General features: G+C 40.6%; 1 protein-coding gene across 2 annotated transcripts in view; it reads right to left on the bottom strand.

Moving 5' to 3' along the window:
• The window catches only part of LOC103751200 (histone-lysine N-methyltransferase SETMAR), a 13,426-nt gene that overhangs the window by 5,868 nt on the left and 1,068 nt on the right, over window positions 1-6,490 (bottom strand). The gene's annotated exons all lie outside the window — the stretch shown is intronic.

The raw sequence follows: 6,490 nt of genomic DNA, 5'->3' as shown, positions 1-6,490 counted from the left end.
ATGGATGTTAATTATTGACCCTGTGATCATTATAAACCATCTTCATCTTTCTTCATTTTCTCCTCCACAAAAGGTCAGAAAAATACCATGCAAGAAAAATACTTTATTTGATTTTTAAAATGACTATACTCAAGGATAAGCCTTTGAGGTGAGAACGTGGTTCAGGGGTAGAGAGTTTGTCTAGCATGCAAAAGGTGCTAGGTTTTACTGTCAGTACTACCAAACAAATCTTTAAAAGTCCTTGTCTAGGGCCGGAGAGATGGCTCAGTGGTTAAGAGCACTGGCTGTTCTTGCAGAGGACCTGGGTTCTATTCCCAGCACCCACATGGTGGCTAACAACCATCCATAATTCCAGTTCCAGGAGATCTGATGCCCTCTTTTGACCTCTGTGGGCATTGTATGACTTGGGTGCACTCACACACATGCAGGCAATATACTCATATACATAAAGTAAAAATAATAAAATCCTTATCTAGTTTAATAAATCATTATATGATTATCTTTTCAGGTGTTTAACTACACAGTGAACACTACTTACTCTTTTCAGAAATAATCTGAGGTCCTTAACTATTGACATTCTATCCAAATACTCATTTTCAGCAAACTGTCAAACTTTGCTGGTAGAAGGTGTGTTTGGACCTGGCAGGTAGCTGGCTGGATCTTGGTTTAAATGAATCCAGTTTGTAACACTTGCCATGGTCTGTATCCTATTTCCTACTATACACTTGAGGACCATGGTGATCCAGAAAGACCATTAACCCTGAAGGCTACTTGGGCTAATTAGGCAAGGAGCGATCCAAGCTTTGGCCACAGCAGGCATGGTTTTTCCTTACTCAGCATCCATTTTTTTTTCTCTTGGTAACAGTAACCCAGCTTTTCCCAGAACTCTTTCCACTCTTGTCTTGGTGGTTTGGATGAGGGTTCCAGATTGTTCCAGACCTAGACCTGGAAGCTAACAACCACTAGTAATTCCAGTTCCAGGAGGTCTGACACCCTCTTCTGGCCTCTGTAGGCACCAGGCGTGAATATGGTACACTTAGTCCATGCAAGGAAAATACTCATATACAGAAAATAAATAAAACATTTTACAAAAGAAAGAAAACTATAAAGTGTTTGATTTGTAGGTAGACACATGACCTAAGTCAGGAATACAATTCTGGGACTTGCAATCAGGGAGGTAGTAACTCTGCACAGAGTGCTTGCCTGGCATTCAGCATCAAGCTTACCATATAGACAAGAACTCCCTACAGGACACAGGAAAGGGAAATAGGGGTGGGAACAGGAAGTGTGATGGCGAGTTCTTGATTCAGACATGCCTATGGCAGCTAGCTTTGGACTTTTCATCATGTGAGGCAAGTCTTTCCCTCTTTTTCTTGAAACAGTTTTGTGTTATGTTTATTTTTTGTGCAAACAAAGGAGTTCTGGCTAATGGAATAGGGTGAAAGCTGAGGATGGTGGCAGAAAATGGCTAAAGAACATAGTCAAAGTTGTAAATGACCAAAGAGCAATGAGGACTCCAAAGGGGATTAAGATACTGGAACAAAATGTGCAGGAGGCCAGGCAGAAAACCTCGTGGCGGTGGCAGGGAACACTGGTCAAACCATGGAAGCTTCTCAGTGGAGAATGTGGATTTTCTGGGGATACAGAGCCAGGCTCTCATTAGCAATGTGACTCTGGGCAAATGATTTGGTAAGCTTTGGGTTACCAACTGTAAGACATGGGTAATAAATACACTGAAGGTGGTTATCATGAACAATTAGTGAAATAATGCTATTCAGGGATGGCATTTGTACCTTTGAAAATATTATCTTAATTCTTATAGATATTACTTTTAGATGTTATATTTATGATAGTTTTAATTCTGTAATTTTAATCTTTTTAAACATTTCATCTATCATCTAGCTATCTATCAATCTATCATCTAGTTAGCTTGTTTATAAAGGAAAATCTGAGCGAATTCAAATCAAAAGCTTACTCTTGGGGCTGGCACGCAAGTATTCAAGAAAACTATGCTGGGATTTAAACTTCCTAGCTTCAACATGCAAACCAAAATTGTGTCCAGGAATTATTTTCCTGTCTCTGTTATTTACCCATTTTGAGTGGGGAGAATGAGAGCTGACCCAGCCCAGACTTCTTTCATTTATTACTCAACATTGCCTTAGTAACTGTCATATGTATATTTGGAACCAGCAGAAAGACATGAAGGAGGACAGGAAGAATGGGATTTTTACCATTCTCACACTGTCAGATACAGGGAATAAGAGCAGAACAATCAGTGCAAAGTGGATCCCTAGAAACTGCATCCTGAGTAGATATTTCTTTTTTCTTTCTTTCTTCAAGAAAACATAAGAGAAAAAAGTTTTTATAAACAATAATTAAGAAGCCAAAATAGAAACAGCATACAGCATGTGGAGAGCAAACATTCTTCCTTGGCTATTCCTGTCCACAGCTTTCTTTCTTCTCTGAACTAGGCTAGCATGGACTTTGAGATCCGAACATCACAGACTGTAGGTTCTCTAATTGTGGGAAGTGGGTGGGTCTCCTATTTCAAACCAATATATGTCTGAAGGAAAGGTGTAGGTTTTGGGAAGTGGCCTGAAGTCTGGTTCTTATCTACTCTCTCGGGCCTGCAGCAGGCAGTTTTGTTTTGACCCCAGCTTTTGATAACCTTCAACTGGAAGTTGAACTGTTCTGAGCCCCAGAAACTGAAGTGCAACTCTGGATACTACTCTGGACTTAAAACCTGGGCCTAAATCTCAGGGAAGGATTCAGAATCTTAAGGAATACTAAGGGAAACTGGAAAATCTTCCTTCCTTTTTCGGTTGTGTTCAAACCCCGGCTACACGGACCTTTGTACTTGGCTTCTAGCCTCATAAGTTTATTTTTCTCCTAGCAGCTATTAGGAGACTGTGAGCCAGATAATTCTGGTCAGGGCCCAGTTGAGATCTTAAAAATCATTTTTGAAGTTGGTTTGAGAGAACTGACAAATGATTAGACCAAACCTAGTTCAAGAAAACCAATTAGTTTATTTTCTACTTGGCTTTCAACCCGATGACAGTATGACATGCTGGTTTTCAATATGAACACTTCAATGTTCTCTCTCCTCTCTACACAGCTTCCAAAATCAAACCAGACATAAAGTTATTTTTACCTTGAGCTTTTCATGCCTTAATGCTTATGCGGGCTTATGCCTGGGAAGCCTGGGTTTGGAGGAAGCAAGTCATTTTGCCTTTTTGTAAGACTGATATTGTGCTAGGTCAGTGATAGAGCATTTGCCTAGTAGATGCATAGTTCTGCACTGGATCCCCAGCATCCAGAACGTACACATACACCACCACCAACAGACATAACAAACCTAGGCACTTTAAGGCCTGTCTGTGAGTGATGCTGCATTCTCCTGACTTTCATGTATGCCCTCAACCATTGGTCTGAGGATCAACCATGTGTATTCTTCTTCTTTTTTTCCTCTTCTTTTTAAAAAACAGACAAGTACAAAAGCCAGGCATGGTAACCCATGCCTTTAATCCCAACACTCAGGAGGCACAGGCAGGTGGATGTCTGTGAGTTCAAGGCCAGCCTGGCCTATATATTGTGAGTTCCAGGTGAGCTGGGGCTACAGGCAGACCCTGTCTTTAAACAAGTACTTAATTTTAATTTAAAAACTATAATTAGCACATCAAACCCCATGAGTTTATAGACATTAATGACTGTGAGGAGTCTAAAGAAGATACATAAATTACCTTTTAATTTTTTTTTTTTTTACAGTGAAGAGACTTGAATCTAGGAACTTGAGCATAAAATGCTCTGTCACTGAGCTATATCCCCAGCTTGTGGTTTTCAGAGAAGGGTCTTGCTACATAGCCTAGGATGACACACTGGAGTCTTCTACTCCCTTCAGGATGCAGAGATTATAGGCACATTCCACTATGCCTGGCTAATTTAAGTTATTCATAGTTATTTTTGTACATAAAATAAGGTAAGCTAACATAAATAAATACATTAAGCCATTTTTTACATATTTTTCTTAGGGACAGATGGAAAGAAAAACCCAAGACTGTTCATTTATACAGAGTTTACAAAACACAAGTTTTATTTAATAGCACAAGTGCTTAGTTAAAACCAATTGTAGGATCAGTCTGCTAACACTTAGAGGGCTGGAATTATACTTTTCTATTTTCTGCAACCCAACTAACCACCTTGCATACATTCAGTTCTTAATATGTATTGAAGTTAATTAAGAGTGGAGTAGGGGGACTGGAGAGATGGCTCAGTGGGTAAGAGCACTGGCTGCTCTTGCAGATGACCTGAGTTCAGTTCCTAGTAACCATACGGTGGCTCACAACCATCTGTAAACTCCAGTTCCAGGGATCCAATGCCCTCTAGCCCATGGGCATCACACACACATATATGGTACACATACACATGCAGGCAAAGTACTCACTCATACATATAAACTAAAAATACGATTAAAAATATTTTACTATTAGTTTACATGTATGAGTGTATCGCCTGCTTGTACGTAAGCACACCCATGTTGTACGTAAGCACACCCATGTTGTGCAATGCCTGTGAAGGTCAGAGGAGTGTGTTGGATCTCCTGGAACTGGAGTTACAGATGGTTGCTGGCCACCATATGGGTACTGGGAACTGAACCCAAGTCCACTGAAAGAGCAGCTGGTGCTCTTAACTGCTGAGCCATCTCTCCAGACTCCCCCTGCCCCCCACAATAAAATCTTTTAAAAAAGAGAACTGAGTCATATAGCAATGTTTTTCTTTTATGCTAGATACTTCTAGGTTAAAAAACTTAGCAGCTGCCTGGCGTGGTGGCACTTGCCTTTAATTCCAGCACTCGGGAGGCAGAGGCAGGTGGAACTCTGTGAGTTCAAGGCCGGCCTGGTCTACATAGTGAGTTCCAGGACAGCTGGGGCTACAGGGAGACCTGCCTCAAAAAAGACAGAAAACAAAACAAAACAAAACAAAACAATTTAGCAGCCAAATGCAGTCTTTCTACATCATCTTCTAGGCTTAGCCTAGAAGCACATTTACAGGCACTCAATTATTTGTTGAATGAAAAAAAACATATTGGTGATCTTACTAGAAATTCAGTAACATTAATAACCATTTCTCACATTAAAATCCTGCTGTATTTTTGTTACATGTATGAATATTTGCCTGCATGTTTGTAAATGCACCATGTACACGCAATATCTGTGGAAACCACAAGATGGCATTGGATCCTCTGGAACTGGAGTTACGGGTGGTTGTTAGCTGCCATGTGAGTGCTGGGAACTGAACCTGGGTCTTTTGCAATGGAACCCAGGTCTTCTGCAAGAGCAGCAAGTGTTTTAACTGCTGAACCCTAGATAAGGAACTATTGGCAATTGATAGCTTCTGGGAGAGAGAGAGTCAGTTTTCTTTAAGGGTGTGACACTGGGTACACTGCCCATGCTCCAGGGGAGAGACTCACACCCAAGAATATCTGGGGAACACAAACTGGACTCAAATGGCTTTTGTGTTTTGTTCTAGCTTTTTGTTTTTTTGAGACAGGTTTTCCCTATAGCCCTAGCTGTCCTGGTACTCACTATGTAGACCAGGCTGGCCTTGATCTCACAGAGATCTGCCTGCCTCTGTCTCCTGAATGCTGGAACTAAAGGTGTGTACCATCATGTCCAGCCCTCAAACAGCTCAAAAAAGAGGACACAAAGTTGGGAGGTAGGAAGGTGGGGTGGATATGAGAGGAGATGGAGAGGGAGTTGGAGATAATAAAAACACATTGTATAAAAATCTCAATTGATAAAAATATTATTTAAAAAATCCTGCTTTACTCTGAAATCTGCTATAGTGTTTATTATCTCATTTGATCCTCACAAAATTCTAGAAGAAAAGAGACAGTGCTAATGTAGAGTTGAATATGGATGGGCAAAAAGCAACAGAATTTTAAATTATTTTCATGGCTAAATCATCATTCAAGGGCAATGCTCTCTCCATGTCAGTATCTTTGGTTATTCTCAAACTCTTAGGCAATTTTTAGGCCATGGTCACAATGGGGAGAGAGTTAGGGAAAGGGTTTTGAGGTAGCAGCAGCAGTAGTAGTAGTAGTAGTAGTAGTAGTAGTGAGCCTTTTTTGAGTTTTTACAGACAACTAGAAACTGTAATTCTCAAAGGATTCTTAGGCTTTGCAGAGTTCATTTATATTTGCCCCAAATCTCACAGCATGAAGGAGACTTCACAGTATGGAGACCTCAGCCAGGTCTGACTCTAGGGACTATCTTTAATGACACACAGCTGAGTTCATAGCAAGGCTAAGGCTCACATATGAGACACCTGAGATCAGAAAGGGACCTGATTTGCTTAGATTCCTCACTAAGTCTTAAGCACAGACCTGGAGTAAAAGCCAACTTCTCAGTGCTCTTTCTGAAAAGCCCTTCAGGGAACTGCCATTTTACAGAAAGAATAAGGTAAAATCCTTGTTAAGGTCTTACTACTGCTT

Source organism: Nannospalax galili, unplaced genomic scaffold (genome assembly GCF_000622305.1).
Source record: "Nannospalax galili isolate Female #2095 unplaced genomic scaffold, S.galili_v1.0 scaffold846, whole genome shotgun sequence".
NCBI lineage: Eukaryota > Metazoa > Chordata > Mammalia > Rodentia > Spalacidae > Nannospalax > Nannospalax galili.
Note: the sequence above shows the minus strand (reverse complement) of the source record. Positions and strands in the feature narration are given on the sequence as shown.